Source organism: Gopherus evgoodei, chromosome 2, assembly GCF_007399415.2.
Source record: "Gopherus evgoodei ecotype Sinaloan lineage chromosome 2, rGopEvg1_v1.p, whole genome shotgun sequence".
NCBI lineage: Eukaryota > Metazoa > Chordata > Testudines > Testudinidae > Gopherus > Gopherus evgoodei.
In genome coordinates this window covers 43959002-43970423 of record NC_044323.1, presented here as the reverse complement: position 1 = coordinate 43970423, position 11422 = coordinate 43959002, and positions in this window count along the sequence as shown.

Here is an 11422-nt window from a genome sequence, read left to right as displayed (position 1 = left end):
GGATGCTGCTGTTCAGTGCTGCAGCACCACGTCTACCAGCAGCATGCAGTAGGCATACAGTGACATTGAAAAAAGTCAAGAAATGATTTTTTTCCCTTTTCTTTCAAGGGGGGGCGGAGAGGGGGTAAATTGATGAGATATACCCTGAACCACCCCGGACAGTGTGTTTGACCCTACAGGCATTGGGAGCTCAGCCAAGAATGCAAATGCTTTTCAGAGACTGCGAAGACAGTGGGATAGCTGGAGTCCTCAGTACCCCCTCCCTCCCTCCATGAGCGTCCATTTGATTCTTTGGTTTTCCGTTACACTTGTCACGCAGCATTGTGTTGAGTCCCTGCTGTGGCCTCTGTCTATCATAGCCTGGAGATTTTTTCAAATGCTTTGTCATTTTGTCTTCCATAACGGAGCTGTGATAGGCAGAGGAGCACAGAAACCAGTGTAAAGAGCTCTTTATATTGATATAAAGGGCCTCATTGTGTGGACGGGTGCAGGGTGGGCCTTCTTGCGCTGGGAGAGGATAACACTCCAGATGCTGGGTGCAAAGGGGGAGATGTTTTTGTGAGGTCTTAAAACTCCAGTCTGCCTGAAGTCAACTTCTACTCACCTGAAAAGGACAAACTCTTAGAATGGCTGTTATATTTTTATCTATCCCAAGCCCTGGGACGTAAGTCTCAAAAGAACTAGCATACATGTGACACGGTTACCAGTTCAGTAACCTGCAGGATGGGCTGGAGTGATTCTTAGGGCATATCTGTAAAGGGTATTTACAATGGGTGAGTGATGAGATTCACTACAGGCTCTCGCAAATGTGCCATACTACAGTCTGGATTCCAATGTGTACCAATCTTGAATTAGCTTCAGTTTGAACGGCTTCCCAACTGCCGTTCAAACTGCGTGAGATATAACCCAAGCCATTTGCCTTAATACATGTGATTTCATTTGCTTTGTGTGCTTGTGCTGGAGCCCAGGGTCTAGGAGCCCGTGGGGTAGGAGGGTTCCAGAGATCAGGCTCCAGCCCAACCCTGAAGTCTACACAGTAATGGAACAGCCCTGCAGCATGAGCCCTGTGAGCCTGGGTCAACTGGCAGGGGCCAGCCGTGGGTTTTTCTTTGCTGTGTAGACATACCCTTGGAAAGCCAGTGAACGATGCTTACGTTAAAAAAAATAGTTGAGGATGCTGCAAGGCATCAGATCTGCAAGACCTTTCAAAATAAATTTGTTTATTTATGTAACCCTTCTGCCCCTCTGAATTGGCAGCAACAAGGGCTGGGTTCAGTATTCAGGGGCCGGGTTCAGTATCCAGGGGTTTCGTTTCAGTGACACCATGCATAACCGGCTCGAGCCCCCACCCAGTGACCTGGGACACTTACATACCACACCCCCCTGGGGGCCTCTAGGAGGCAATACTTCCCCTCTCGCAAGCACAGAGTTTGAGTGTAGCAAAATCTTTTTAATAAAGGAAGGAAACAATGTGGCATTCCACTGGAGAAACACCACAAACAAGATTATAACACAAACCATAAACAAACAAAAAAAAACCACCCCCAGATACGTTTGGCAATGTCCTTTTCCCCTTAGGGTCTTAAGTTCAATCACCCCAAGTTCAACAACCCAAAAGTCTTTGGTCAGTGCCACCCCAGAATTCGAGAGTTTATCTGCAGAGTTTTACTCCCCGCCCCAGCCTGGGTGGAAAGTGGGGGGGAAGTCCACACAGGGCGTTAAGGGGCATCTTATGTGGGCCAGGGCCAACTGCTCCACCTCTCCATGGAGTTCTGCTGTAGCCTTCACCACGACCAGCTCCACCACACCAGCTGTGCCGCTCCTCCAGCTGTCCCTGCAAACCGCTTCACTCCACTCACTGTTCCATGGGCTGCTCCAACACACTGCGAACTGCTTTGCTCTGCCAGCTGCTGAACAATAGGTCTTCAGGCTCCCCCACTAGTTAACACAGCACTCCATGATCTCAATTCAGCTCTTTCAGTGATTTCGGCTCTTAGTAGGGGAGCCCTGGTGCTGGTGCACCATTGGCCCAACATGAATTCAGTTCAGCAGTCTCTAGATGGACTCCTAACAGAATAAAAAATTAGCTCTACTCTTTAACATTGGAGAGAGGAGGATGTGCATTTGGTGTTCCAGGCCCTCAAAAGGGGCCCATACCACCAGCTACACACACCAGTCCCCAAACTCTCTATTCATGGGGCTTTGGAACTCATGTCCCATGTTTAGCAAGTACCACCCAACTGAGGTTGAATCATTTCTGTCACAAAGCAGTCCCACAGCTCCCCATTCACACAATCAGGGTGACAAACTTTTTTTTTCCTGCCCCAGTAACAAAGAAATTGGGGATCTCAGAGCTGTTAAAATTATCATCCCAAGCTGCTGTGGGGTTATGTTAAGTGGGGGGTGCATGCCAATGCAAATTCTTGAAATTCTTTCCACACTCTACAATTCATCACCAGATGTCAGGGTTGCACTCATCCTGACTCTGCTTACATTTATAAAACAAAAGTTGAATTTTTACTGCAATCCTCATTTTGACTTAACGACTATAGATGGCGTATGCTTCTTTAGAGACCCAATATATAGAGCTGGATCAATTATTTGCCTTATAGAGGCCAGTTTATGTGAGCTTTCTAACTTGGCCCTATAAACAGTGCAGTAATGATTCAGGGGTTTTTAGTGAATAAAAAAGGTGACTTTAACTATAGTTCATTTACACAGGTGTAAAATACATTCACACTCATATGGTCACCATTTATGCTCATTTATATCAGCACTATTTTTGAACTGAACAACAGTTGCAACGCACCATACATATTTTAAAGGATTCATCCTGCAAGGTGCAGAGAGTCCTCAACTCTCATTGATTTCAACTGAAGATGAAGGGACTCAACACATTGGAGGATCAAATATAATATTTTTTTCATACTCTGATGCATTTGTCCCAATGCAAAGTGGTCTCTGATATCTTAAGAAACAATATAATATTGACTATGCTAATATGCTAAAAACAAGTCCAAGATATAATAATAAGTTCAATAATGCCAAGGCACTTATTATTATTCGTACAATATAGTGTAAACAATCAATTCAAATGGGACTTTATTGCCATGACAAGCTAGCTAAAGAACATTGACAAAGAGGAGGATGAGGTTGATTGGAGGAGGCTGTTCTAAGCATAAATGGAAGCCTGATGGAAGACATTGAGTGAAGTGTGTGAAAGAATGACCGATAAAAGATTGGACAACATTTAGCACACAAGTGGGTGAGGGGGATGAGAAAAAGAGTATTGGTCAATTATCTTGGAAAATTCATACCTAGTCTAGCAAAGCAGCATTTTACTCCTAGAGAATAAAAAATGAATGATGTTGAGGTGCAGAACATGAGGAATCCTGGGAAGGTTTAAAACAACAACTGATACAAGAGCCAACGTGGAAGGTCTATGCACCAGGAAGGCCTATTAAAATTTTAGCAGATGCTGCACAGTCTGGGTTAGGTGCAGTGATTTTACAGAAGGATGAGGCTTGTTGGCAACCAGTGCCATATGCATGCAAAATCCCTGAGGAAGAAACCATATATGCGCAGACTGAGAAGGAGCTTTTAGGAATATTGTTTGCCTGTCAGAGATTCAATCAGTATATTTACGGCCAGATAGTGGAAGTTGAACTGGACACAAGCCCCTGATAGTGTTATTTAGCAAACTGCTAAACGACTGTACCTTAAGGTTTCAAAGAACGATAAAGCTGCAAAAGTATCTATATGGTTGTGACCTACACACCCAGTAAATTCATGTTCACTGCAGATGCACTTTCCAGAGCAGTGACTTCCACTACAAACCCAGAGAAGACTTTAGAGATAGCGATTCAAGCCTATGTAGATCTGATTGTAAAGTCAATTCCCATAGCTAACAGGAAATTGCAACAAATAGCAGGGGAAATAGAGAAATATGAATCATTGGGGATCCTTAAAGAAGTAATCATTAAAGGGTGGTCTGAAAAATAAGTACCTGCCCTCCAAGTATAAGACTATTGGAACTGCAGACATGAATTTACTGTGATAGATGGGGCAATTTTCAAGCGCAGGAAGGTGGTAATTCCAGTGTGCCTCCAAAAATAAATGCTACAAAAGATCCAGGACGGTCATCTGGGAATTGAGAAGTGCAGGTAAGTGGGCACAAGAGGTGCTGTATTGGCCATGGATCAATCACGACATTACTAATGTGGTAAGAAACTGCTTTTCATGCTTGAAATACAAGCCATGAAATACAACAGGCAGAGCCACTAAGACCTCATCCAGTTGCACAAGGACTTACGAGAAGGTGGGCACAGACTTGTTTACCTGGCAATCAAAGGATTATTTAATAGTCATAGATTATTATTCTCTGTCTCCAGAAATTTGCACACTGCACACTGCTAATAGTAAGGCAGTAATAGTGAGCATGAAGGGAATCTTCTCCAGACATGGAATTCCAGATGAAATCTTTAGTGATAATGGGCTGGAATTTTGCAGTGCAGATTTTAGGCAATTTGCCATAGATTGGGATTTTCATCACAAAACATCAAGTCCAAATGACCCTCAATCACAAGGATCTGTGGAAAAGTCTATTCCGTCAGTAAAGAACTGTCTGAAAAAGATTTTGATAGTGGTGGCAATTTGTATAAAGCTTTATTGGTTTTCTGAAGTACATCCCTGGAGAAGGACTTTTCTCCAGCTCAGCTTTAATGGGAAGAAGGATCAGATCTAATTTACCAATTACTGATTACTTGCTGAAATCTCATAACAATGAAACCATATGGAAAATGGAAGAAAATCAGAAATGGAAGCAGAAATATTATTTTGACAAAAGGGCCTGTGATCTCCCATCTCTTAAATCAGGAGATGGGGTGAGCCTGAGGAATGATACCTCTAGTACTTGGGGCCAAAGAGTTACCATTGAAGAACAGCTGCATCTGAGGTCTTATGTAGTCCAGACAGACCAGGGGACACATATTGACATAATTGAAAGGATCTAAGAGTAATCCCAGAAAGTTCCAAAACATTGACAAAATATGTGGACTTTGGCATTTCCCAACTGACTGATCATTTATCATCAGAGAAAGTGTCAAGGAACAAGAGAACAACTCAGACTCTAGTGCAAAGCTGATACTGAGAAGATCAGAGCAGGAGATTAAATGTCCTGAGAGGCTCAAAAACTTGCTAACCTGCCTAAAGAAGGGGTATTTGAGGAAAGTGAGTGGTAAAGACTCCAGAGTAATGTGCTGGTAACCTCTCCTCTCTAGGCAGTTGACAGATTGGGTTTATAGAAATGTACTAGATGGGATGAGAATTTAATGTATGTGTTATTAGATAGTTGATAGCTATATACATACATACATACACACACACACACGTACACACACAGTGTAGGATGGGCAGGGAGCTTGCATGTGCCAGATCAGGCTAGCACAATGACTCTGGTACTGGATCCAGTCCCCAAGGAGGCTTTGCCCCCACAACAGCTGCAGCAGATCCTGGGTGCTTAGCTGAAGGAGTTCCCCACACCAGGCACAGTCTGCCACAGAGCCAGCTGCAGAAAAATAGGAGACAGAACTTACCCCAGAGCCTGTTAAGTTTCTGGCTCCATGTTTATTTTTTATTAATATAGGAATGGGATGGATTTCCAAGTTATGAACCAATGCAAAAATTATTACAAGTTGCAGGCAGCAGTGAGTAATGACGGATTGCATGCTGATAACTTGGTGTCCCACCCACCCACTACATGGAATTCAATGGAGACTGGGAAATGTAAACTGTGAAACAGTTGTTTAAAATGAAGTTTTACTAGAAAACTGCACATTTGTGCTAAGATGTGCTGGTGTGTTAAAAATAAAGAAGCTTATATTGCCTTCCCTGTTAGTATGCTGGTCTGTACTAACACAACAGCGTAAGAGGGTCACCTGGAAACAGTTAACTGTTCGGGGGCAGGTTGAAATGTAGTCTATCTGCAAATGTAGTCCATTTAAGCTAGCGTGTAGTCCATGGGCAATGAAATAATTGGTCCAAAATACAGCTGGGGGTTTGTATGCAGTCCAGAAGTATGCCTGGGGTCGGGTGGGGGATGTAGTTAAGTCTGTATAAGTGTGTAGGTTTGTATGCAATCATCAAAGGCTGTATTGGAAGTTGTGGCGAGGTGGTAATCCATACTAACACAGCATCCTATTGATTCCACTATGAGTTTTGCCCGATCCTGAGTGCTAATAGCTGCAAACTTTACCCATAGCAGAACTCCAGCTAGGTAGTCACATTTCAGGGAAAAGTGTATTTTCCAGGGCCACCTTGATAGCTGACGAGCCCACTCCACTTGTAGACATGCTGTTCAGTCACAATAAGTTTGAATACTTCAGTGGCATACATTGCTGGCCTGCCACTGGCAGCTTGGAAAAAACCTCTCTCCTTGCCTTTCAGGAACCACAATAATTGTTATGCCCTCCAAAATGTGGAATGCTTGCAATGACAGAGAAGACTTGTATAGTACACCATGGCCACCTCTCCTCCTCAAAGCCCAAGGCAGTCTGCAATTTTTAAACGAAATTGTGATTTTACACTTACCATTCTCTGTTCACCATTTTCTCCCAGCAGTTATCCCAGTTGTGACCACAAAGCTTTGAGGATCTGAAGAGTTCCTCTCACAATATACTGAAGTGCAGTTTTACAAAGTATCAGTTTTTGTCCTTGAGCATCAATAAGGATATTTTTGTGCTCATACACTGAATTATTTGTGAGTCACTGAGATAATAATGTTGCTTTATGTCTTCTGGCAGGCACCTCTACTGGCTGCTGTACCTTGGCAGCTCAAGTGCACGCCAGCAGAAGCCTGGGTCTCTGTGGTGGTCCAAGAGGAAGAGTTTCCAGGAAGAACTTATGGCTGACATTCTGGACAGGCCAACCAAGCATGTGCAATACCAAACACAGAAGGATTCATGACAAGCGGAAAGGCCAATAGGGGGCAAACGGGAAGGAACAGGCAGGCAGCGGAGCCTGAGGACAGACAGAATTGCAGGACAGGAGCAAACACTTGTATCACGGTTCCTGGAACAGGAATGTCAGTTGAAGGAAAAAGATAGAGCCCAGCAGAAAGACCTGTTTGGGTGGCTGGTTTTGCTAACGGCCACAAGAGTGCAGGCTCCTGCACCATAGGCAGAGCACCCTTCACTGTACCATGCACTGCATACCAGGAACACTTTGAACAATTCCATGGCTCAGAGGCCCATGAAATCTGGACTCAACAACAGCTGGACAGGGGCAATCCATCCTCAGCATACTTCCACCCCCAAGCTCACCTCCTCCCCCTTGTAGTCTTGGGGGCAAGCCTCCACACCCATGCTAAACACACAAGAAAGGGAAAGAACATGCCTGGGGCCATGCAGAATTAGAGGATTTTATTGATGGGACTGTTTTCAGTGTTCAGAGTTTGGTTGATGCTTTGTTTTATTACAGGTTGTGGTGTTGGTTTATTACTGTTCCAGTGATCTAAAGGCAGCTGGCCTGCCTGGCCATGCTTTAATATTGTTATTTTTGTAAGGATTTTATTTTATTAAGAGAGTTTATTTTCATCACTACATCACATCTTATACTGTGTATTTCTGGTTGAGGACTGGTTCAACAATCCATGACTGTCTTAGGCTCATTCAGGAGAAAATGGCTCACTTTTGGCTTCCCAAGGATTGTGCAGAGCACAGGAAGCCACAGTAGACAGCTTTGATGACACTGAAATCCAAATGGGTCTATAGACTGTGCCAGCAGGATTTCAATCTGCCAAACACACGTCCAGTCACCATTCTACAACTGCTCAGGGTGTAATTAAACCTTCCTTTGCCAGGAGCTCTGAGATCAGGCTGTGGTTCCATAAGCTAAGGCAAAAGGCGATCTGTGGAGGCCCCCAGAATAACATGGGGACAGTAACTCCATTTATGACAATGTCATGTGGTGGGAATAGTGTCCTGTCCATGAAGATAGACTCCTGATCAGCAGAAAATCCTGGAATTATGAACCTTTCCACTGCAGCCCATGTTGGCATCCATAAATTGGCCTCTGTAGTCCACAAGGGCCTGCATAATAATTGAGTAGTACCCTTTGTGGTGCATATACTCATTTACTCCCCGAGAAGGGAAGATTATAGACATGAGTCCCATCAGTGGTCCTGGCGCAGTTTGGAAAGCCCATTCTCTCAAAACCAGCAATTACTTCCGAGATATTGTTTACGCCCACCACTGCTGGGTAAATCGCACAACTGATTGCCTGAAAAACCTCCACCATCATTTTACCTATAGTTGACTTTCCAACACCAAATTGGTTAGCAACTGGCCAGTAGCAGTCTGGGGTAGCCACCTTCCAGACAGTTATATCAACCCTCTTTTGGACTGATATTGCCATCTCCTCATGCATGCACTGAGATTCTGGACAGTTGGGGCAAGCTGCTCACAAAGCTTCAGAAATGTAGCTTTCTTCATGCAAAAGTTCTGGTCATCTCAGGTCTGCAGGACCAGGTGATCTCACTGGTCTGTGCTTGTGGCCATGCTCCAGAAGTACCAGTCTAAGTGGCAGGGGATCAGTGGCTATACTGAAAGTCATAAGCAGCATCAGCCAGTTTGAGGCTTCCACATCTGTATTGTCATCCTCCTCTTCCTCCTGTTGCTCTGTGAGGTACCTTTCGTGGGTCAGAAGATGCTGCCGAAATATCCACCAGCATCTCATGGAATCTCTGCCTGTTTTCTGACACAGGAGTTAAAGACCAATCAAGAGAAACTCTTCAATTGGCAACTCCTCCATGTGGCTGGCTCTGGTTGCTGGGAGTATGCAGCCCCAAAAGATGGCTTGGCAGGATCTGTTGGGAACTTGGTGGGCTGCGACAACTTCCTGGAATGTGCAGGGTGGACAGCCAAGTTTTCTGACACTGAACAATGAACAAAGGGCTAGAGCAACCACATTTCAGGAGGGCGCGAGAAAGTCTGGGAAATAGTTGAGGCCAGCTGTGCTACGCTCAGTTTACCCTTGACTCAATAGCTGGCTGGACGTGCCTCAGTTTCCCCTGTTGGTACCATAAAGTATACAAATGTCAGAAACCAGTTGTCAGCTTCCAGGTGCAGAGTCACCCACTAACTCTCTCATGTAAGTGAAGATACTCTGGAATATCCTGCTCTCCCTATATCTTTCAGGCCTCCACTGATCTTATTCCATCAGTTTCTTCCCAGACAATTGCCCAAATTCCCTCTTGACAGAGAACTGTGTCAGTCCCACCTGAGAAATAGTTGGTTGGACTCAGGTCTGCATATTGCATTGTGGATGCTGGAGCTACTGTGTCCAGTAAATTAGTGTCAATATGTAGTGTGTAAAAACCCTGGGTCCATGGACTCACATCCCACTAACCCTGGGCTTATGTTGCAGCGTAGACATACCTTTTAGCAGTACAGGTGTAGCGATTTCCCTCTCCCCTCCCCCTTTCAGTAATTAGGCTAAAGTGCTTGTTAGGACAAGTGGATCAATAACATGCCAGCCCAGGTTTGTATCTTTGCAAGCTAATAAAAATCTCTGTATATGCCAATCCATTTTTACAAATAATAGTATCTGGAGATAGAAGACATTAACATTTCTATACAGTGCTGTGATGGGGTGTTCACCCCATCCTTGCCCAGAAAGGGTTAATGCAGAGTAAAAACAGGGGGATAATTAACCCAACAATCCACAACTGAGGGGAATCAGGTGGCCAAGTAATCCCCTGACTGAGTGAGGGAGCCCAGCTGAGGAGGAAGGAGCTGGACTAGGACTGGGACTATAAAGACAGGAAATTGGCAGCAGAGGAGGCTGCAGTCACTCTCTGGAAGATAGGAGAGTGTTTGGAGGCTGCAGAGACATGTAGCCTGTAGTTGCTCCCTGGGAGGAGGAAGTGATGATGCTGATAAAACCGAGAGCGGGGAGAGCCAGATGGTAAAGACAGGAAGGAACAGACCTTGAGGGTTGGTTGGACTCAGGGTTAGTGGGATGTGAGCCAGAACCCAGAGTAGAAGGTGGGCCTGGGTTCCCCTGCCAGCCACTGGGGGTCTGGATTTGGCCTGCGGTCTGCCTATTGACTGTGCCTAATGTACATAGTCTCTATTAACTACTCAGTTACAGTATGTCAGAAATGGCAGAGCTGCTTACATTTAGTTCCTTTATAAATTCCACAAAGAGATTAAAATACTTGTCACCCTTGCATACAGAAAGCAAAGAAATGCTTCTTTAATAAAGCATGGCTAAATTTTCTGCAGGGGGAATTTGGAAAAAAATTTTTTTATAAACATAAACTAAACAAGCCAGATGTAGGTTAAACACCAACAACCAGCAAGGAGCCAGACCCTTGGGTGCTGTAAATTGACATGGTTCAGCTGAAATAATCTTCACTAACATTAGAGATAGCTTTCATGACTTACAAAGTAACATTTTGGGCCCATGCTTACTGCCCCTCCATATGAGAAACTGACTGACTTCAATGGAACGTGGAGAGGTCTTAGAGGATTAATTACAATTAATGGTGTTGGTACATGATTTTATGTCATTTTTTCCTTTGCAGCCTTCTTTATATAGCATTAAAGTAGGATATTTCAACAAATGTCTGCCTTCATTTTTGCCTACAGCACCCTATAAATTCTTTCCATTCAAAACACAACTACTGGATTGTGAAGAAAAGCACACACAGAAAAAATCCTCTTCCTAGGAATTACAAAAGGGACTAATTTGTGGTTAAGTTCTAGAGAATTAAACAAGTTTTTTTCTAATTTCCTTTACCCCTTTACACAGTGAATGTTTGTATTTCCCCTGTGGGTGGGAAAGACAGACACTATACACAGTTAATTTATGCTGCAGTGTTGTGATAGCTACAAATTGCAAGGTCAATCAGTGGCACAGGAAACCTGGATATGTAAGGGGTTAGGGCCCCAAAACACTGGCCTTTGCTCAGGTCACCTAATATGCTGCCTCTGAGCTGTTTCCACTTCATATAAAAAGGACTGTGGCTCAGGCAGGGGACCAGTGGGGCTAGGGAGGTCTCTCCAAAGAGGCTCGGGTGGGACTGACACAGTTCTCTGTCAAGAGGGAATTTGGGCAATTGTCTGGGAAGAAACTGATGGAATAAGATCAGTGGAGGCCTGAAAGATATAGGGAGAGCAGGATATTCCAGAGTATCTTCACTTGCATGAGAGAGTTAGTGGGTGACTCTGCACCTGGAAGCTGACAACTGGTTTCTGACATTTGTATACTTTATGGTACCAACACGGGAAACTGAGGCACATCCAGCCAGCTATTGAGTTAGGGTAAACTGAGCCTAGCACAGCTGGCCTCAATTATCAGAATCAATAAACCTCTGGAACACATACTGCATGGAATTCTTTATTCATGAAGATTGGGATGT